Raw genomic sequence first — 23,261 nt, forward strand, 5'->3', positions numbered from 1 at the left:
TCCTGATGAAAATGCCAACAATATAGGCATTGAAACATTGATACCAGCTCGCTGTACAGTATGTTTCTTCAAGCGTGGAGTGCCGCATCCAGAGGGATATCTGTGATAAACTTTATGCAGGCAACCACCTAAGTAATCTTATACCTCCAGAGTGTAGGACTAAGGACCTCATTCAGGGGCGGTCGCAAGAAGTGATCGCTCTCTGAAAGAGGGCGGGTGCTGTTTTTTTTTTGGTGTGCCTCCTGGTCGCAAGCTAAGCTGTGGGTTACTACCCACAGCTTAGCTAGCGACCAGGGTAATGGTCATGATGGTGATCACCATCGCGACCATCAGGGCTTGCGATCAGACCCTAAGGTTGGGTCTGGGCACTCGCAAAGCCCCAGGGAGCTTTCTGCTCTGATGGAGCAGGAAGCTCCCCACTGACATCACTGATGATGTCAGTGCAGCTGCCCACAAAATGGTAGGCGTTATGTTTTGGAACCCCCCTCCGGCCTGCCTACAAAAAGGGGCAAGCTGTCGATCAACATCGACAGCCACCCCTTTTGTAGCAAGCTCCGGAGCGAGAGAGTTTCTCTCTTGCTCTGGGGCTTGCACACACGCAGTGCGGATGCTGCGCATGTGCAGGGTTACCCATCGACACAGTTGCGAGCACAGCAGTGCTTGCGACCAGGTCTGAATGACCCCCTATATGCTCTGTATATATGTATATTTATATATATATATATATATATATATAGAAATGCGATGTCTGTTAGAAAACAGCAACAGGCTGCACTCCACGGACTTTGTAAATAAAGAAAGGTGACTTTATTCAAATAAAGTCACCTTTCTTTATTTACAAAGTCCATGGAGTGCCACCTGTTGCTGTTTTCTAACAGACATCTCATTTCTATACCATTTTAAGGAAGACACCCTGGCATTATTATATTGGAACATCGAGTGCCCCTCTACATGTTTTATATATATATATATATATATATACATATGTATATATATATTATAAGGGCACAGTTGTGCCCTTATATTAAGGCTGCATCTAAAAAAATGGATTTCTCCATAGAGAATTCTGGAGGGGGGGCAGGGTGTTCAAGGGGCTACACCTCAAAAGCTATTAGAGGTACGGATCTGAAATTTGGTATGTACAGGTAGAACTGTCACTGGATGCTGCATGCCAAATTCAGGGCATAAGCATAAAAAATGAGGATTTGGGAGTAATCTAAATCTTCAACTGTCACTTTTTTCTGACAGTCTCAATTAGGACCACTTTTCTGCTGTAGTCTATGGAGTTTTTTTTTACTAGGCAAAACTAAGGGTAGGGGTGGAATTTAGACTTGGGGTTTGTTTTATTAGGTAGCTATTGGGCAAGTGTATTTGCTTTAGGGGTCCAGATAAATTCGAAAGTTACAGTCTTTAAACTATTACCTCAAAAATGCGCCATTGTAGGTAGGACTTTTCAACTTGTTGCGCAGCTGCAGTTGGAGCCTCCAGCAGGTGTAATCATAGTGGCTTCACTTGGGTGCAGCAAGATGGCCACAATTTGTGGGCGGTAGCGGGGTCCGGAACCAGGGGGCAGGAAGCCGGCATTTGCTGCAGCCGGAATGCCGGGGTGAGGGGGTAGGGGTTGGCGGGCTTTAGCTGTGGCCATGAACTGGGGACAGTAATGGGCATTAGCAGTGGTGGTACAGCGGATGTGCGGGCGGTGGTAGTGCAGGTGTTAGGACCCGGGGGAGGTAGCAGCACACAGATGAAGGGTCGGATCTTGAAGATCCATGATACCTGCATCTGTGTTTAAAAAAAAGAAACACAGAAGCATGGGTGGGTCAGTGAGACATGTCTGTACTTCTGTGTTTAAAAAAAAAACAGTGTAAAAAAAAAATGGTGTGGCCCTTCCCCAAAAACCAACCAGCCCCGGGCTATTGAGCCCCAGTACTGGTTGTGCTAAATACAGGGGACAAATGATATAGGGGTCCACCGTATTAAACACAACCAGCACCAGGCTATTCAAAACCTGCCCTGGTTGCCAAAATACGGGGGACGAATGATGTAGGTGTCCCCCGTATTTAGCGCAACCAGCACAGGGCTCTGAGCTGGTCCTGCATATGGCCCCCCCTGTATTTCACAGAACTAGCACGGGACCCTTTCTAGTGGGCTCCATCGTGCGCATGCGCGAGACCCGGATAGCGACATGTAAGCCGTCGCTCCGGGTCTCATACCAAAGGGGGCGTGCTGTCGATGTTGAGTGACAGCACGTCCCCTTTGGTGGGTGGGCTGGGGGCGTGGCTGGCCAGACGGAGGTGTTCCCATTGGAATGCCTACCATCTGGGGCCGGCCCCACTGACATCACAAGTGATGTCAGTGGGAGTGCTTTCGGCTCTGGTAGAGCCGAAAGCACTCTAAGGCTTGTGACAACGAGATCCTACTGCAAGGGTCTCGTCACAAGCCCGATGGTCATGATGGTCTTGACCATCACGACCATCTTCCTGGCCTGTCACTAAAGCTGTGGGTGGTCACCTACAGCTATGCGAGCGGCCAGGAGGCCGCTCTAAAAAAACAGAGGGCCAGCCCTGATTTAGAGCAAGCACTCTGTCAGAGTGTCCGGCTCTGAATCAGGCCCTTTTTCTCTATATAAGCAGTGAATCTTATTGGGCTATCAAGTGCATTGAGAATTGCAATTATGTCAAGAAATTTGACTTCTCTGCCCTTCCAAATCAGGAATAGGTCATCAATAAATCTCTTATAACAAATAATTTTGTCACCAAAGGTACCTAGGATATGTTGCTGTTCATAGTGATACATGTACAGGTTGGTATACGATGGGGCCAGATTAGACCCCATCGACATGCCAGACACCTGAACAAAGTACTCATCACCATAACAGAAATGATTGGACATGAGTACAAGTTCAATTAATTCACATACAAAATCAATAGGTGGCCCCACATGTGTGCTATTTGTAAGGATAGTTCTCACTGCCTCAATGCCTGCTTCATGGGGTATCACAGTGTACAAAGAACTGTCGCTCCCGATCTCGTACCAAAGGGGTCGTGCTGTCAATGTTGAGTGACAGCACATCCCCTTTGGTGGGTGGGGGGCGTGGTTGGCCAGATGGAGGTGTTCCCATGGGAATGCCTACCAACTGGGGCCGGCCCCACTGACATCACAAGTGATGTCAGTTGGAGAGCTTTCGGCTCTGGTAGAGCCGAAAGCACTCTAAGGCTTGTGACAACGAGATCCTACCACAAGGGTCTCGTCGCAAGCCCAATGGTCGTGATGGTCTTGACCATCATGACCATCTTCCTGGCCTCTCACTAACGCTGTGGGTGGTCACCTACAGCTATGTGAGTGGCCAGGAGGCCGCTCTACAAAAACAGAGGGCCGGCCCTGATTTAGAGCAAGCGCTCTGTCAGAGCATCCGGCTCTGAATCAGGCCCTCTTTCTCTATACAAGCAGTGAATCTTATTGGGCTATCAAGTGCATTGAGAATTGCAATTATGTCAAGAAATTTGACTTCTCTGCCCTTCCAAATCAGGAATAGGTCATCAATAAATCTCTTATAACAAATAATTTTGTCACCAAAGGTACCTAGGATATGTTGCTGTTCATAGTGATACATGTACACGTTGGTATACGATGGGGCCAGATTAGACCCCATCGCCATGCCAGTCACCATAACAGAAATGATAGGACATGAGTACAAGTTCAATTAATTCACATACAAAATCAATAGGTGGCTCCACATGTGTGCCATTCGTAAGGAAAGTTCTCACTGCCTCAATGCCTGCTTCATGGGGTATCACAGTGTACAAAGATGCCACGTTCATAGTAATGTCCATTATCTTTCTTATATAATGGCATACAAATATATAAGAAGGATGATGGACAAGGAGGGGAGGGGTAATTGCACATACAGTTTATGCTTCATAATCCCCCTCCTATTTTATATCATTATGGGGTATATGTATTAACTAGCAATATGGGGAAGAAGTGGTTGCCCTATTCACCATAGCAGGGACAGAATTGTCCCTTGCAGCAGGGACTGGCGGCTCCGGGGGCTGCACATGGGATCTCGTGATGCTTTCAAGATCCTGCACATGCCCATTGGAGCCAGCTGGGAGTGAGACACAGTGCATCAGCACTAGGCTGCTGTGCTGTGTGCTCAGGCAGGAATCACTGGAGGAGGGAGTATTCACTCTCCCACTCCAGCAGATGAGATATTCTTGCATCTCATCATTAGTGCTTCATACTTTGCCTTGGTAATGAGGCAAAGGTGGAAGAGTTATAGCAGTACGATCTGTGCTGCTATAATAAATCTGCCCTTATACTCCTTATATGTTTTTAAGACCATCATATTCCTTATATGCATGTTTACCATAAAAATATATAAGAAAGATGATGGGCATCAAAATATATAAAATGATGTGCATTTGGGTAAGGGGGTGATGTGTATAAAATGTATGCACATTTAACATCCTTGCCCATTATCTACCTTAGATATTTTTATGCCATAAAAATATATAAGAAAGATGTTGGTCATGAAACAAATAAAGAGAAGATGGACAATGGGGGTAATATGTATACATTTTATACACATCACCTTATTTTAAAATATGACCGTAGTTCTTCATTTTACTTACTATAAAATAAATGTTCTTGCTTTTTAATACTTAAAGCTGCCACTAGCTGGGGCAGCAGAGAACCAGCTCCCTTTACTGTGACTGACATGGGGTGACATCATGATGCTCGAATATCATGACGTCACATGCATGTTAATCACAGAAAAGGTCAGATGGAGGAGCCAGCGGGGGACTGCTTGTGCAAATGCCACTATGGACCATCATAGCAGTGGGCGCCTAGGACTTAGGACCAGTTCAGGATATTTAACTTGGGTGAGTTGCGACCCCTTGCTGAGATGGGCGTGAGCCAGTCTGGGGTCATGACCCACAGTTTGAGAAATGCTGCACTACACCAAGAAAATTCTCTCTTCTGTTTGTTGCTTACTATTGTATTAGTTGTTATTAATAGCAACGCCCAGTGCACCTATTCCAGCCTTACACCCCTGTATCTATTTCTGTGCAGGCCCAAGGTATGTGCGCTTGCTTAAGAAAGTTTGGCCTCATGCTCAAAAAGTGAGGCTCCCAGGTATATGACATTATGGGGGCATGACTGCATGTTATACCCTGTTCACATAACACTGGGGTCTTGCCCAGGCAGCCCTCAGCCTCTCTGGGTACAGTATGGATGACATGAGCATTTGCACATCTATCACCGCTGCTTGGTGTCACCATCTGAGGACGTGACAATAAAATAGCAGAGCAGCTCTACAATTTTGGTGCGACCCTCTCAGATGGTGTCACCTGGTGCACCCCCTCGTGATGCCACTGGCACCGTTTTATGCCATTATAGTAAAAATTTAGTTTTCAAATAAATAATAATTTCACACAATTTTGGGGTGTCACCATACACATTGTTTATTACATTACACTGGTGCAGAGGATAAGATGTAGATATTTCTCCTATCCAGTCTTTAACAAGATTGATTTATATAAAACACTTGTCACATTCTGAAATTAAAAATGTCCTCACTTGTAAAAATATTGAATTGATGCAATTTAACTTACTTAAAAAACACATTAAACATTCAGGATTGTAGAGTGTCTATTCATGTGATTAATAAGTGTTCTTTTACTACTAAAACAGTTGTGACATTCACAGCATTTATATGGTTTCTCTCCTGTGTGACTCCTCTGATGTGTAACAAGATCTGACTTATGGGAAAAACATTGGCTGCATTCAGAGCATGTAAATGGTTTCTCTCCTGTGTGACTCCTCTGATGAGAAACAAGATTTGATGATTTGGAAAAACACTTGCTACATTCAGAACATGTAAATGGTTTCTCTCCTGTGTGACTCCTCTGATGTATAACAAGATGTGACTTACGGGAAAAACACTTGCTGCAATCAGAACATGTAAATGGTTTTTCTCCTGAGTGACTCCTCTGATGTATAACAAGATGTGACTTACGGGAAAAACACTTGCTGCATTCATAACATGTAAATGGTTTCTCTCCTGTGTGAATCCTCTGATGTGTAACAAGATCTGATGAATTGGAAAAACACCTGCTGCATTCAGAACATGTAAATGGCTTCTCTCCTGTGTGACTCCTCTGATGTATAACAAGATGTGACTTACAGGAAAAACACTTGCTGCATTCATAACATGTAAATGGTTTCTCTCCTGTGTGACTCCTCTGATGTCTAACAAGCACTGACTTATGGGAAAAACATTGGCTGCATTCAGAGCATGTAAATGGTTTCTCTCCTGTGTGACTCCTCTGATGTTTAATAAGATTTGATGAATTGGAAAAACACTTGCTACATTCAGAACATGTAAATGGTTTTTCTCCTGTGTGACTCCTCTGATGTGTAACAAGATCTTGTGAATTGGAAAAACACTTGCTACATTCAGAACATGTAAATGGTTTCTATCCTGTGTGACTCCTCTGATGTGTAATAAGATTTGATGAATTGGAAAAACACTTGCTGCATTCAGAACATGTAAATGGTTTCTCTCCTGTGTGTATCCTCTGATGTATAACAAGATGTGACTTACGGGAAAAACACTTGCTGCATTCAGAACATGTAAATGGTTTCTCTCCTGAGTGACTCCTCTGATGTATAACAAGATGTGACTTATACATAAAGCTTTTGTCACACTCAGAGCACAGATTCGGTTTCTCTCCTATGAGACTCATCATGTATTAGATGAGAAACAAATTATCTGTAAAAGGTTTCTCCTATCCAGAAAATGAGAATAGATTTTGGGAATCCTTTAGAGGTGTAAGAAGAAATAGCGTCTTTAGTTGACTTGATCAGAGAACAATGTCCCTTTACCACTATGTCTTCTAATAGTCTTCGTGGTGTCCTGCTCTTTATTTGTCCTGCAATAAAAAAAATTATATTTAAAATCATGAATGTTACTCAAGTAAAATGACTTTTACAGTAATTGTGTAATTTTATATGCAGAACATCAGATATATTTAAATACACTAAAAAACATGACTTAGCTATTTACGCACCTCTGCACTGACCATAGATGGGTAAAACATGCTACCGATACTGTCACACCTACTGTCTGCTGATGCACCAGGACTGGGCAAGATTATAGTTGGGGAGGATGGGGCCACACACAGCCCACTCTGCACAATCCCTGGATTGAGTGACTTCCAGCAGCATTGCACAGAACTTTCAATTATGAAGGCATCCCCCTTACTCTCCTGCCAGTGGTGAGTCAGCTATGTCACCAATCTACTGGTTATTCTGTTTTGTTTCATGGGTTAAACAAATCAGGACTATGCAGAATATCAATGAGTGTTAACTGCAGGAACCTATATATACCTGAGGAGAATGTGAAATACCAAGAATACGATAAATACTACCTCTACATGTGAGTCTAAGGAGTAAATTTACTAACAATCGAGATTGCTCAAGATGACAATCTCAGGTGATTTAGTCCTTTTATCTATTTCTCAAATTTACTTTTGCTCATCTCAGGTGAGATGTCTCGATCAATTTCATTCAAATCGGGTTAGATAGCAAAATCGACTTAAATCACCATTGGGCCAATTCGGAAGTACTTTTCACCTAAAATATACTTCTCTCAAATTTACCAAGAATCAAGATGAGCTGCGAGATGGTCAGAAACATACACAAATCATTGTAAATAGTTAAAATAGGGGTAATTATTTTAAAAAAAGACATAGGGTCCCCCCCAAAAGCCTAACCACATTGTCTGTAACCCACGTAGAACCAGCCAATGAGCGGCAGCTACATGTAAAGCGTCCACTGATTGGCTAGTGGCCCGGGAGCAATTACAGCTGATTTTGGTCAAATGTCATTTCGTGAGGTGTAAGTACATGTAACAACATATACTTACATCTGTTCAGCATGGTTTGGGTAAGTTGCTTTGTTGTTTTCACAAGACCCTGGATGCGATGGAGAGCAGCGCCAGGATGTAGGTGAGTATAGGATCTTTTTTGCAGGTCCATACACAAGGATTTCTCCTTTGAACAAGTGGACCGAATGGCTAGAACAGGTAAGTATGTGTGATTGAGGTATGTGTGTATTAAACTTGTTCTATCGATGGTGTGTGTTGTGTCTTTATTGAACTATTTATTTTAAAGTGGAAATATGGGTGTCGGTCAGCTACTTTCACTAGTAGTTCCAAATGTGCCAAAGGGCAGGCATGCTGGCACCTGTAAATCCACTGTAAAATACACTTTATTACCCTCATACCCACCACTCAACGGGTGCGTGGAAGAGTCCTGGGCATCAGACCAAGCCTGGGGTGCTCAGGAGAGGGAGGAAACCCTCTTTTTGGTGTACCCATCTCCCCTGAGATCCCCAGCTTGGCCTGACCAGCTTGGGGTGAGAATGCTTTGGCCCTGGAGACCCAGTAATAGGGTCTTCTGGCTGTGGCATTACACCCCGGACAGTTTGGGTCCTGTGCTGTTTTTAAATATAGGGGTACCCCTACGCATTTTTTCCCCTATATTTAAAACCAGGACTGGGCCGGCAGCCAGGTGCTGGTTCCTAAATTACAGTTGAACTCTACTTGTTTTGTTCCCCATAATTTTTGGAACCAGGCCTGGCTGACAAGTCCCGCGCTGATTAGGCATTTGGGGGGGACCCTACATAATTTTTTTAAATTTAATTTAACCTGTTTTTTACAGGTACAAGACACAAGCAGCTTACACATATCTCACTGATTTGTACAGGCTGCTTGCTCAGGACAGTTAGGCAGAAAGAAAACTCTGCAATCTAGGGTGAGTAATCTGCAAAATGTGCAAATCGGGAGAGATAACTCACTCGAGCTTGCTTACAAGTTACCCCCAAAAAATCAACCTAATTCACCATCGCCCAAATGAACTTGGAACAAATCGCCTGTTGGTTAATTTGCAAAATAAAAAGTGAATAAATCACCCAGGTGAGGTACAGTACAGCAAGATTAATCTCTTTGCAAATCAGGACCATCTCGATTCTTAGTAAATTTACCCCTTAAAGTTATAATTGGACCATGTTGATTTAAATGAAATGGCCTGCTATATGGTTCAGACATGCATACTCTATACCTACAGCACAGCACCACACAAACATCATATGTATATATATATATATATATATATATATATATATAAATATATATATATTCTTCTCTTTTGGTTGATGCTATGTTTTCGCTTATAAGGTGTTTATGTGATCTTTCCTTTAAAAGGTTGTATTTTTTCAATTATTAAACCAATTAGGAATAATACAGACACACCTTAACCAGGATTATTTTAGTGCATTTTCAAAGATCACGGTAACAGGATGAAATCCTTGAGTCAGAACCAATAGTATAAGAGTTGTTAAGCACCTATCATTATCTAACTCAAAAGGAACTATATACAAGTGCCAATATTTTTTTACATTAATAACTCCCTCACTCAATAAGAGTTATCCTTTTTAATTTTGAGTGGTTTTCTCTGTTTGTCTGTCCTAATTACTTTATCCATTTAACATTTTTTTAAATAAAAGGGACAATTTCACAATTAATCTTCTACAAAAAGAGTCTTTATCTCATACACAATATGAATATACTAACATTAGGGTCTACCACCAATCTAACAAATATTGATTTTAGTGACAATATACTGTAGAAATTGTAGGTTCTAATACTATCACATAATCTAAATTCCTAACGATTGCGGATGTCAATTTGTCTGTATTTACCCAGAGTAATCTATAAAATTCTATGGGCTCAATCCATATACATGAGATGTACTCGCGGGTGTAAGTCATTGTGACAACTGGCGCCCCATAGGGCTCTGAGCAAAATTATGCAAATTTGTGCTTGGATCGAGCCGTGAGGGGTGCGAGGTGTCATTGATGGTGTATTTAGCACAATTACCCCTTTATATATACAAATCTGATGCACAGAGTAATATGTAAGATAATATGATGGATCTGCCACCTAGATAACTCTTTATATATACTAACTAAACCTAACCGCCCCCCGGTGGTGCCTGGCCCTAACCCTCCCTTCCCCTAGCCTAAACCTAACCCTCCCGGTGGGTGTCTAACCCTAAGACCCTCAGGAGACCCTAAACCTAACCCAACTCACCCCCGTGACTATGAGCTCCCGATGCCCAGCTTACCTTTGTTTGGTATGCCGGGTGCTGGGATTTCAGTGTGGGGCTAATGATTAGTCCAATGTGGGGCTTTCACTGGCAGGAAGCTGGCAGATGACATTTCGACTGCCGCCTTCCAGACTACATCCCATAATAACCTGATGTACAGAGTAATATGTTAGATACTATGACAGATCTGCCACCTAGATACCCCTTTATATATACTAACCTGATACACAGGGTAATATGTAATATACTATGATGGAGCTGCCACCTAGATACTCCTTTATATATACTTACCTGATGAACATAGTAATATGTTAGACACTATGATTGGAGCTGCCACCTGGATACTCCTTTATATATACTAACCTGATGCACAGAGTAATATGTAAGATACTATAAAGGAGCTGCAACGTGTATACCTCTTTATATATACTAGCCTCATGCACAGAGTGGTATCAACAGTAGAATGTCGGCTAGGTATTCATGATAGATTTTGAAATACTGACGCCTATCATAATCCCTACACCGGAATCCAGGACGACATGGGCCAGTACTATGTAATTCCAGTGCACCCATCCTCTTAGCTGGGAGGGGGGAGGGTTAGGTTTAGGGCAGTTAGCGACTTAGCATTAGGTTTATTTGGGGGGAGGTTAGGGTTAGGCATCCCTATGGTGGAAAGTTAGGGTTAGGCACTCCCAGGCAGAGGTTAGAGTTAGGCACCCCCTGGGAGGGTTAGGACTAGGGAGCAGTAAGGGGGGTGATAAGGTAGCCTCAGGGGTAGGTTAGGGTTAGGCACCACTAAGGGAGGCTACAGTACTTTCCTGCTTCTGTCTGTATCTTCATCCTGTCGGGGAGCTGCTGTTGGGATTTGAACCTGTGGCTAAACAGCCACCGGCTTTTCAATCCCATTCCACAAAGAGTAATATGTAAGATACTCTGATGGAATGGTCATTTAGATACCCCTTTATATATACTAACCTGATGTACAGAGTAATATGTAAGATACTATGATGGAGCTGTCACCTAGATACCCCTTTATATATACTAGCCTGATGCACAAAATAATATGTAAGATACTATGATGGAGCTGTCACCTAGATACCTCTTTATATATACTAACCTGATGCACATAGTAATATGTAGGATACTATGATAGAGCTATCACCTAGATGCCCCTTTATATATACTTAACTGATGTGCAGATGAAAATGTAAGATACAATGATGGATTTGCCACCTAGATACCCCTTGATATATACTAGCCTGATGCAAAAAATAATATGTAAGATACTATGATGGAGTGGTCACCTAGATACCCCTCATATATATATATATATATATATATATACAGTATATATAGCCAATAAATAAATATAGTTCACACGCTTCAACATTGCTGGTAGATACTATATTGTTGTAGAGAAATAAATAAATATATAGATAAATAGATCACTTAGTACTGACAAAAGTTATGTATATATATATATATATAGAGAGAGAGAGAGAGAGCAATTGTGTCCGGCACTCCTTAGGGCTAAAAAGGATGTCCGGCATCAGGTGCTTTCCTTAATTACCTATCCCAGGGAAGGAAATGATAATATATGCAGCAGTGGGCAGCACTCACGATGACTTCACAAAGGACACAGCACTCGTGTAGTTATTATCAATGTTTCAGAACCTTTAAGTTAGTTCTTTCCTCAGGATACAATAAGAGTAAAATGAGACAATCTTACCTTTCTTATACTCTCACCCTGTGATCAGCATGCTGGAGCCCGACTATTACCACTTCAGATTCTGTACCTGGAAGTGACATGCACTGAGGGCGGAAGTGTAGTTTCCTGCCCATGCAGTCCACCAAAATAAGAAAGTTAACCCCTTGCAGGCTCACTTCGCTTGCCACACTTTGGGCACGGTGGCATGCTACGCTCGCCACATGGTTATATTACCCCTCTATGCCCACTTGGATGGTAGGGAATGATGTTGAACACTGGCTGATGATGTCATGGTCAATCTACGGAAGGGGATATAGCTGCTTCCCTTCCTGGAATGCAGCAGCTGTGACATCATTAGTGAGACTCCCACCACCATAAAAACTACAAGGCTGCAAGTATGGAAGCCTGGAAGGGTTACAATACATATAAAAAACGGATGTTAGAGCAGTATAGTGCTAACCAATGGTAACAGTGCCATCTAGTGGATATAATCCATCATTACAAGTCTGAAAATACTCTTACTTATAATTACCATATATGACAGCTACAAGTTACTATTATAGCAGTATGGTAGCTACAATTGAAGTCAGATTACCTCCATATTAAACAAATTCAGAGATCATGTTAGGAGAATCTGGATGGATAATATTTAAATAGACGACATAGATAATATACAGTATAGTAGAGAAGGACAAGGATACAGTAGGCAAGGGAACAAAAACCATTAGACATCTTGGTGTTGAATAAACCATATTATAGGAAGCATTGCAGATTCAGTTGCTCATTTAACCCAATCGGTGCCATGGTACCCAGCCTGTATATCCACTTTGTTTCATATCTAAGCTACTCCCTTGATCTATTGCCACCCCTGTATTTTGGGGGGAACAAAATCAATTATTCTATATCTCAAGGAGGATAAGGTATGGTTGGCTTCAAGGAAGTGCTTTGCCATAGGTTGATCACTACTGCCTTTGTTTAGAGCACTACATATTGCACTTCTTTGCAATGCCATGTGCTCCTTAAACATGCATTCTTTCTTTCCAATATAATATTTGCTACAAGGGCACGAAAATACTGGAACATGTCACATAATGGCAAATTTTCAATTTAGAACCTGTTAATGGGTGACAAAATGTGTCTCTACTAATCATATAGCAACAGGTTATACACTAACCCTAACTATATAACTTGTGTTAAGGTGAAACTTTTTAAGTATTGATGATAATGCAACATCTACATAATACTATCTCCAAATATCTGTGTATATATCAATATAGTCTTATGTATAATGTAATTACTGTACCTTACTCTGGAGATTCTTCTGTCTGTCTCTTTCTTACTCCTCCATCCATCCAGCTCTCCAACCAGCAACTAAATCAGCAGCTCTTCCATCAGCTATCAGTAGCCTGATACATCCTATTTATAGTCATTCCTCCCCCATCTCTCTCCATAGTTCCCAGGATGACCAGAAGGAATTCTTACACTGAGAGGTGACACATAAACACAGCAGCTTCCCGTGCCTAGCTCCTTGTCTTGTAAATGAGGTGTAAATATTCCTAAGGTCACTTACTACAATGGGAAATGCTAATTACACATTGGCAGGGGTAACACCTTGCATTCTAATTAGATCATAGCAGCCTCTGGGATCCTGTTATGTCACCAAAGGGATCTTTTGTATAGGCATCACCTATTGTCTGAGAGTTTTAGCAGAAAGATCTTTTCAACATATAAGCAGGAACCTCACAATGAGTTTCTATAAATAATGACCTCAATAGATATATGTATAGTATAAGTCAAAAGTTTGTACAAACTTGAATATTGATGACATTATGATATAAACACTTAATATGAGATTCTTAGACTTACATAAATAGTGAAGGTGTGTCTGTGTACACATTTTTTCAAATGCTCCCCAAGAAGTAGTTTTTATTTAGAACATGAGTAAAATTTAGAGGTGGAAAATGTTGGGCCACAATGATTTAATTGTATCTTATGTTCGTAAATATTACATTGATGTAGAAGTCCATAATACTGTATGTCCAGCACAGCTCACATTAGCACAGATAGACAATCCATAATTATTTTAAGAGATTAAGGTCGGACAATCTGGGAAATTGCAACAACTTTGAAAGTTTCATCAAGTGCAGCAACAAACTCCATAAAGCGCAATCATGTTACAAGTTCCCATGAGAATCACCACAGCAGAGGCAGAAGATACATTTATTAGTGTCACCACCCTTAGAAATCACATATTAATAGCATATTAGATTATAGGCCAAACAAATGCTAAACTAATACTTTTCCACCAAAAGCCCAGGTCTGTCCTTGGATTTTTAAATCAGCATTTTGCTGGGTTGTACCCGGCTTAGACCCTGTTTTCACTGAATCCTCATCCTGGTTTTTTCCCGGGTCGCCTCCATTTCCTCTGAAACCTGGGTAACTCCAACTAAACCTGTGGATGTCATTAAAATTGTCCTTTTTACAGGCCATTTTTAATAACATCCACATTTATTGAATTTTTTAATGACATTCTTTATTGTATATAATTTTTATTTATGTTTTTTATTATTTATTTTAATTATTCTTATTATTTATTATATTGACTATTTATTTTTAATTATTATTATTTATTTAATTTAATGAAATTTTTATGACATCCTTTAATCAGGCATCTCTTCAGTTCTCTGTGTGATTATATCAGCAGAGATACAAATCAAAAAGAGGAAAGCACTCTGTGGTAAATAGATATGGAAGTGTGGTTATTATGTGGATAAGTTTATATATGAGTGTGTGCGATTATGAGCTCTATAAGTGTAATGGTGTGCTCATATTCCAATTCTTCAAATAGTCTAGTATATGTACTTCTTGTACACGTGAGGGGGGTGACTACAGGTGGGCAAAAACTTGAGGCTGGATGTTCAATATGCTCTCATTATAAGAGTCTGTTTATTGTAACTAGAATAAATGAGGTGAGTATAGATGGCCAACCAGTTAATGGATGCAGTCTTGTGCCAAGAGAAGTTAGCAATTGAAGTCTATCTAACTGTATCAGGTGGGCAAAAACTTTAGGCTGGATGTTGTATGAGGAAGATGATGATATAAAGCCGATTCAGGATGCTGTCGGTGCCACCTCCGGTGCAGCTAACGCCACCTCAATAACAAGAAACGCAATATCAGGGTACTTATAGGACACTACGTTGCAGTATCAGGTAGGTGAAATGTACTTAACCAATCAAGGTATCTGCTGGTCTCCATCTCCTCCCTGCGTCTAGGTAGGCTGAGTACGTGTCAGTGAGGGGCCCATTAGGTGCAGCATAAACACTGATGGCTGATGATATGGCTTAATATATCTTGTTTATTTTAAGTATAAGTACAAATGCACAAAACCACACAAACAGGGTGGTTGTCAAAAGCATAAAAACGTATGCAAATTTAGGTAATGTACCAACGCATTTCATCCCTCCTTGGGACTTTTTCAAGGGCAAATCATCCATGCTGTGTCCTTACCTTGTATATATACCTGGCTAATCTGCTAATTATCCCTGAATTGCGGGTTCCATGGTGTGCGCATGCGCATTGCGCGCCTGCGTCTGTCTTGTGCTAGGGGTTGAATGGGCTCCAACAGTAACAGCACTCACATGTCTCCTCCAATGTAAGTCCACAGGAGATGTCCTGGGATCATGCGCTGTCCTGTGCATATCACTGACTGCACGTCTGCAGCGGTGGGCACAGCCATGTTTTGTGTGGTTGTTTAGATGCTAAAATCTATGTGGCCTGTCTTATTAGCAACAGTAACGGTGGCCATTTTGGATAGGTTTATATGTTGAACAGTAGTGTGGAAGTGTCACTTATTGTTAAAGATTTTTAACAATGTACAGTTCCTTTAAAATAAGATTATATATGAAAATTAGAATGGGATAGAGGAAAATAGATAAAAAAAATAAAATGGAATAAAATAAAATAAAAGGTGTATTTGAAATAAAATAAAATAAAATTAAAATAAGAATAAAAATAAAAAAATCTAGCAAAACAAAATTATAGTGACTTTTGTCCTATAGTCTTCTTGTGATCATGATAATGAGAGTACATGGAGGATAAGCTAAATACTCAGTCTAAGGATCTATATTAAGACCTTCGGGTCATAGATCCATCGGCTTACTACATTATCTATTTTCTCTGTTCTATTGCCTCCTCTCCAGTTGTAGTGGATTTTGTCTATGCCCACAAATTTAAGACCTTTCGGATTAGAGTTATATGTGGTTTTAAAGTTTTCTGAGACACTGTGATTTTCAAATCTTTTCAAAATGTTTCTACAATGTTCATAGATCCGTGTTTTCAAGGTTCTTGTTGTGTGTCCTGTGTATTGCAGTCCGCATGGACATTCTAAAAGGTAAATCAAGTTATCACTGTCACAGGATAGGGTCCCTCTGATCTTGAACTCTTTTTTGGTCTGATTGGATACTATCTTACAGGCTGGTCTCATGCTTATATAATATAATTTTGTGCAATTCCCTCACCTTCCGCAGTGGTAAAAACCCTCTCTCATGCTGTTTCCTTCAAAAGTACTCTGTGTGGTTCCCTTGTCATTCTTAAGATAGGTACAGACTAATTTTTTCCTAATATCAGGGGCTTTCCGAAAAACTACGTCTGGTCTATCTTGCAAAAATGTATTGAGGCTTCTATCCATTGTCAGAATGTGCCACCTGTGCTCAACCATGGATATCTCAAATTCTGAACTGTTAGGGAGCCTTGAGGATCGCATTTGAGAACCTCTGGTCTAGTGGGTGGGAGTAAACGATAATTATATGTTTGCTCCCACACACCAAAAATGTCCAAAATGTTTTTTCAAACTAGTTGGGTAAATCAAATATGTTTGATTTTTGCCAACTAATTAAACTAGTGTAGGGGGAAAGTTCCCCCCCGACTGAACAATAAGTGAGAAGACACTGGCCATCAGTGTCTGCCTACTTTTGTTACACTCACCTCTTATAGCTCCTCAGAGTGCCACCAGTACCAATGCTACTGCTGCCTCTCTGTATCCTAGCCTAGTAACCACTAGGATTGATAGAGGGCTAGTGATGTTGGCTCCCATTCCCCCAGGCAAGAGCTGTGTGCTAGCTGCAGGGAGAGAGACAGCAGCATTCCAGGCAGTACTGGCAGTACCTGCACCTTTGATTCTCCCCCCAATACCAGCGGCACCTGCACCTCCAATTCCCACCCCAATACTGGCAGCACCTGCACCTCCGATACCCAGTCTAAAATGGTGGTGCATGCACCTCTAATTCCAACCCCAATACCGGCAGCACCAGCACCTTGGTTTTCTCTCCTACACAATACTAATGACATCTGCACCTTTGATCACAGGAGCAGCAGCAGGTGTCAAGACTAGGGGCAGTGTGTCCAAGAGCCCTTCTCTACGCACCAGCATCTGCAGTAGTGTGGGCAGGGGGGCAGCTTACCTCCTGGTCTTCTACACCCTCCCGAATGACATGGAGGATGTGTGGTGCAGAAAAGTGTTTGTGCTGGTGCTGCGGTACGGAAGGATCAAATGCCAGGCACACATAGCAGCATTGCCTACAGTCCTGCTGCACAGTACCTAGAGCCAGAGAGAGCAACTATAAGAGCTGCAGGTAGGTGCTGACCATGGGACCCCCTTAAAGTGCTGACCTGGGACTTAGTTGCAGAACTTCAGGGATCTAGTTGCCAGTGCAGTCATCTATGAGTTTTAAGATCATGGATTGTGACTATGCGGGAGTGAGCAGTTTTGATGAACATTGCACAGTGTCACCATCCTGCTACAGTACATGTGCAACACTCAGTACTGACATATAGAACCCTCCAGGGCAACTTCATAGAAACTTTAAGATTGTCCACCCTGTGCTACAGGATCAGGGGCATCAGTAGCGGGTCCTACAAACTACATATCCTTATCTCCTGATTTATATGAATGAGCTGTGGCCAAACCTGGCAATACCCCTTTATATTACACTGAGATAAATCCTAAATCATGTTGTTTTCATTGGCTATACATATATATATATATATATATATATATATATATATATATAAAAATATAAATATATATTATAATATATATATATATATATATACACAATCCTACAGGTCCACACTCACTCCATTTCCCTGAACATCTGCTGGGGTGCTGTTCTAAATCCTTGTTGCTAAGGGATCCATACAAATTCATAAGAGTAAGGGATGCACTCACCAGACTTAAAAGTATCAAAAAGTGTTTATTCCAACTTCAAAAGTGTGTATTTAGTACATCGATGTTTCAATGCACCCATGGATCTTTGTCAAGATGTAAAGCCAAAGGCTACCTATGCTTCTAATATACCCCAACCATACAAAGATCCCACCCCTAAGTAAGGTATAAAACCCAACTACAATAAAACAACAGATGCCCAGTCACATAACACAATGTTAAACATCCACATACCAGCTCCACTCCACTGCCACGTGCTGTGCCTTGGTTAGAGTACTCATTCAGAAACTTCCAGCAATGAGTATCCCATCTAGAAATCCAGAAAACCCAGCACTCCATGTAATGTACAGCAAATGCTCTGGTGCACTCCAAGGTTGTAAATTACAGCCACATGTGAGAGGCACTCTGGAGACTTTTCAATAGTAAGTAAAAAACGTCCTTTAATCCTACATTTCGGGTGTTACCCCGTTGTCAGGGTCGAGGAGAATGAGCATATACATAAAACAACATACTTAAATATCCCCCACCAATATCATATATATATATATATATATATATTTATATATATATACTGTATGAGTATATATATATTATATTTTCTTGGACCATTCCAACTTCTACTGTGTTCGGCCACCCTCCCCCTGCACCATCATGGCTCCAGTCCAGTTGATCCATTTTGACTCTCCTCCCCTCATTTGGCAGTGTACCCAGTGTCAATTATATGTATGTACAGGTTGAGTCTCCCATATCCAAATATTCGAAATACGGAATATTCCGAAATACAGATTTTTTTGGGCTTGACTGAGATAATGAAACCTTTGATTTTTGATGGTTCAATGTACACAAACTTTGTCTAAAGCACAAATTATTACAAATATTGTATAAAATTACCTGCAGGCTGTGTGTATATGGTGTATATAACATATACATGCATTATGTGTGTATATTGGGGAGCCATTCCCAAGATATTTCATTATGATATGCACATATTCCAAAATGCGGAATATTCTGTTATCCAAAATACCCCTGGTCCCAAGCATTTTGGTTATGGGAGACTCAACCTATATATATAAATGACCCTCTTTCAGCACCAGAGAATCCTTCTTTTTATATCTATCTGCACATAAAGGTCTGGGAAACCCTGTTTTCTCATTAGGCTGCAGTTATAGGGTAACCTATGACCTCGCCTATACCTATTTATTTTATATACTGTTATGGGATACAGGGAATCAGTGGCTTAGTTGCACCTTGTTACAATATAATGCAGAGTACTGATAATACAATAGAAGGAAGGTACAGTAATACAGCAATAGGAAGGTATGAGGGAAAGAATAAGGAGGGATAAGAGAGATCAGAGAGAAGACCTGTAGGGTGAAACAGGGCAGGATGTAAGGTTCCTATAGAAATATCCACTACACAAATCTCATAGGGCTAATTCAATTAGATGTGAGGTTTGTAACCTGTCATTACAATAGCATGTAATCTCTATCAGCTGCCCCATGACACCCCCCTTGTGGCCCAATCTAACCATGGAATCTTGGTTTTCTCTTCCCAGGCCTGAGGGTCTGCAAACATAAATCCATGAGTCCTGTGTTACTGTGAGTGCGGGATATAGCTGCGCTTACTCGTGGAAGAGAGAGTCACATGTAATTGAATAGACCACATAGCAGAAATCCCAGTACTGAGAGGAGCTGCTGGAAATCTTTACTGGATAAAATGTTCTTTCCTCATTTAGTCCCAGCCCCTGTATGAGAAGAGCAGCTGTATATTATAGAGATCAGCTGCATCATCATCACTTAGACCAGCCCCAATGATTTGTATATCACATTATTATACCTATTTGTCACTTTCCTTACTATATTTTATATTTCACTGATATTTTTTTACTTTAGATAATCTTCCTTTTATGAAAATAAAATAAGTTATATATTAAACCAGTGCACTACGCAAATAAAATTCTCCCTCTAATTAGTTTTATACTATTGTATAATTGGTTATTAATACCACCGCCCAGTGCTCCTATTCCAGCCTGACACCCCTGTATCTATTACTGTGCAGGCACAAGGCATGTGCGCTTGCAGAAGGGGGCGTGGCCTAATGCTCACAGAGTAACACTCCCAGTTTTATGACATTATGGGGACATGATTGCATGTTATACCCCCATTCACATTACTATAAGGTTCTGCCCAGGCAGCCCTCAGCCTCTCTGGGTACAGTGTGGATGACAGAAGCATTCACACATCTATTATCGCTGCTTACTGGTACAATCTAAGGGCGTGACACCAACATAGCAGAGCAGCTCTACTAATTTGGTGTCACCCTCTCAGATGGTATCACCTTATGCACCCCCTAGTGATGCCACTGGCACCGATCTATGTCATTATAGTGAAAAAATAATTTTAAAACAAATTAAAATTTCAGAAACTTTTGGGGGTCTCACCATACACAATTTTTATTACATTACACTGGTGCATATGTCACAATCAGAAATTAAAAATTTCCTCATTTGTAAATATATTGAAGTGATACTATTTAAATTACTTAAGAAACAGATTATACATTCAGGACCTTAGAGTGTCTCCTCATGTGATTAATATGTTCTTTTACATCCGAAACAGTTGTGACATTCAGAGCATTCATATGGTTTCTCTCCTATGTGACTCCTCTGATGTGTAACAAGTTGTGACTTTTGGGAAAAACATTGGCTGCATTTAGAACATGTAAATGGCTTCTCTCCTGTGTGAATCCTCTGATGTGAGATAAGATCTGATTTATATGTAAAGCTTTTGTCTCACTCAGAGCACAGATGTGGTTTCTCTTCTGTGAGACTCATCAAGTATTAGATTAGAAACAAATTAGCTGTAAAAGGTTTCTCTTATCCAGAAAATGAGAATATTTTGGGAATCCTTTAGAGGTGTAAGAAGAAATAGCTTCTTTAGTTGACTTTATCAAAGAACAATGGCCCTCATTCAGAGGTGGTCGCAAGAAGTGAGCGCTCACTCAGAATGAGGGCGGCCACTTGACTTTTCAGTGCCTCCTGCTCGCTAGGTAAGCTGTGGGTTACCACCCACAGCTTTAGTGACCAACCAGGTTGATGGTTGCGTTGGTCAAGACCATCGCGGCCATCAGGGCTTGCGACGAGACCCTAAGGTTGGGTCTCGACAACCGCAAGCCCAAGGGAGCTTCCTGCTCTGATCGAGCTGGAAGCTCCCCACTGACATCACTGCTGATGTCAGTGCAGCCGCCCACAAATGGCATGCGTTCCTTAAAGAACACCTTCATTTGATCAGCCACCCCCCCGGGCCCGCCTACCAAATGGGGCGAGCTGTCGATCAACTTGGACAGCCGCCCCGTTTGTAGCAAGCCCCAGAGTGAGAGAATTTCTCTCTCGCTCCGGGGCTTGTGCACGCGCAGTGCAGCCGCTGCGCATGCGCAGTCCTTAAACATCAACCCGCTTGCGAGTGCTCAGCACTTGCGAGCGGGTCTGAATGAGGGCCAATGTCCCTTTACCAAATAGTCTTCATGGGGATCCTGCTCTTTATTTGTCCTGCAAGAAAAATAGATTATATTTAAAATCATAAATGTTATATGAGAAAAATGACTTTTATAGTTAAAGTGTAATTTTATATACAGAAAATGATATATTTATAAATATACTAAAAAACCATAACTTAGCTATTTACTCACCCCCTGCACTGACCATAGATGGGTAACACATGCTACCAATCCTGTCACACCTACTGTCAGCTGATGCACCAGGACATGGCTGGATTATAGGTGGGGAGGATGGGTCCACACATTGGGGGACCCCACAGAGACACAAATATTGTCCTGACCCAGCCCACTCTACACCATCCCTGGAATGGCTGGCTCCCAGCAACATCACACGTAATTATCAACTACAAAGGCATCTCCCTACTCTCCTGCCAGTGGTGAGTCAGCTATGTCACCAATCTACTGTTTATACTGTTTTGGTTCATGGGCTAAACAAATCAAGACTATGCAGAAGACCAATGATTGTTACCTGCATGAACCTGTATATATCTGAGGAGAGTGTGAAATACCAAGAATCGGATAAATACTACCTCTACATGTGAGTCTTACAATTATAAATGGACTATATTGGTTTAAATGAAATAGCCTGTTATTATGGGTGAGTGGGTTCAGATTTCTGAAATCCGAACCCCCCCCGAGCCCCCCCGATCCGAGGCTGATCCGAGTCAGGCTCGACTTTTCCCACCTGACTCGGATCTGAAATTGAGGCAAAACTTCATCATCCCGCCTTCCGGGTCTCGCGGGTTTTGGATTCTATCTAAGGTACCCGCGTTGGTGCCATTTTCTCACTTGGCTGTGGACAGTGAAGAGGGAGGGTGGGAGTTAGGGCTGGCTGGGCTGTGTAGTGTAGTGTAGCGTAGTGTTGTGCTGTGCTCCGCTGTGCTGCTGTTGTCCATAGGGGCTGTGTCCACTCCTCTAAAGTCCATAGGGGCTGGCTGTGTTGTGCTGTGCTGCTGTTGTCCATAGGGCTGTGGGCCTGATTCAGAGCCGCTCGTAAGCGGCCACTCGTTCGCTCTGAGCGATGTCCGCACATCTGCGCATGTGTATGGGTCGTAATGCGCATGTGCCAACCAGTCAGTGCGGTCGGAAATTGTGTGTTCGCAAAATAGCAAGTGCCTACTAATTTGAGTGACAGGATGAGGCGTTTGTGGGTGGTAACAGGGGAAGGTGCTTGAAAATGGGGAGTGGAGATCCGAACGCAGGCGTGCCAAATGGTCAAAATGGTCGTTTAATGGGTGTGCATAATTAACAAAGCAGCGTCATCGACCACGTCACTTGGTTGTCTCTTAGCCTGAACTGTTCACATGATTGCGGTAGGAAAATCCAACCACAAGCACTGCGAGCAGTTCAGACGCCTTTCGATGTACTCGAATAAATCTAATAAATAGTGGAGATGATGTATGATGCAAATGGCCAGGGGGCGTCTTTACAAAATAGCGAGACTCTATGTCGCTCAGACATAGAGGCGTCAACAGACCGCAAAGAGAGAGCGCTCTATTTAAATATCCGGCACCTTTTTCTGAACGAGTGAGTGCAAATAGTGTCCAGCTCTGAATCAGGCCATGTCCACTCCTCCAAAGTCCATAGGGGCTGGCAGGAC

General features: G+C 41.7%; 1 pseudogene; it reads right to left on the reverse strand.

Annotated features, from left to right (window-relative positions):
• Positions 1–5,531: 5,531 nt before the first annotated feature.
• Positions 5,532–23,261, reverse strand: part of LOC148454334 (uncharacterized) — a 207,515-nt pseudogene continuing 189,785 nt past the window's right edge.

Source organism: Taudactylus pleione, unplaced genomic scaffold (genome assembly GCF_031769625.1).
Source record: "Taudactylus pleione unplaced genomic scaffold, aTauple2 ptg001005l, whole genome shotgun sequence".
NCBI classification, from domain to species: Eukaryota; Metazoa; Chordata; class Amphibia; order Anura; family Myobatrachidae; genus Taudactylus; species Taudactylus pleione.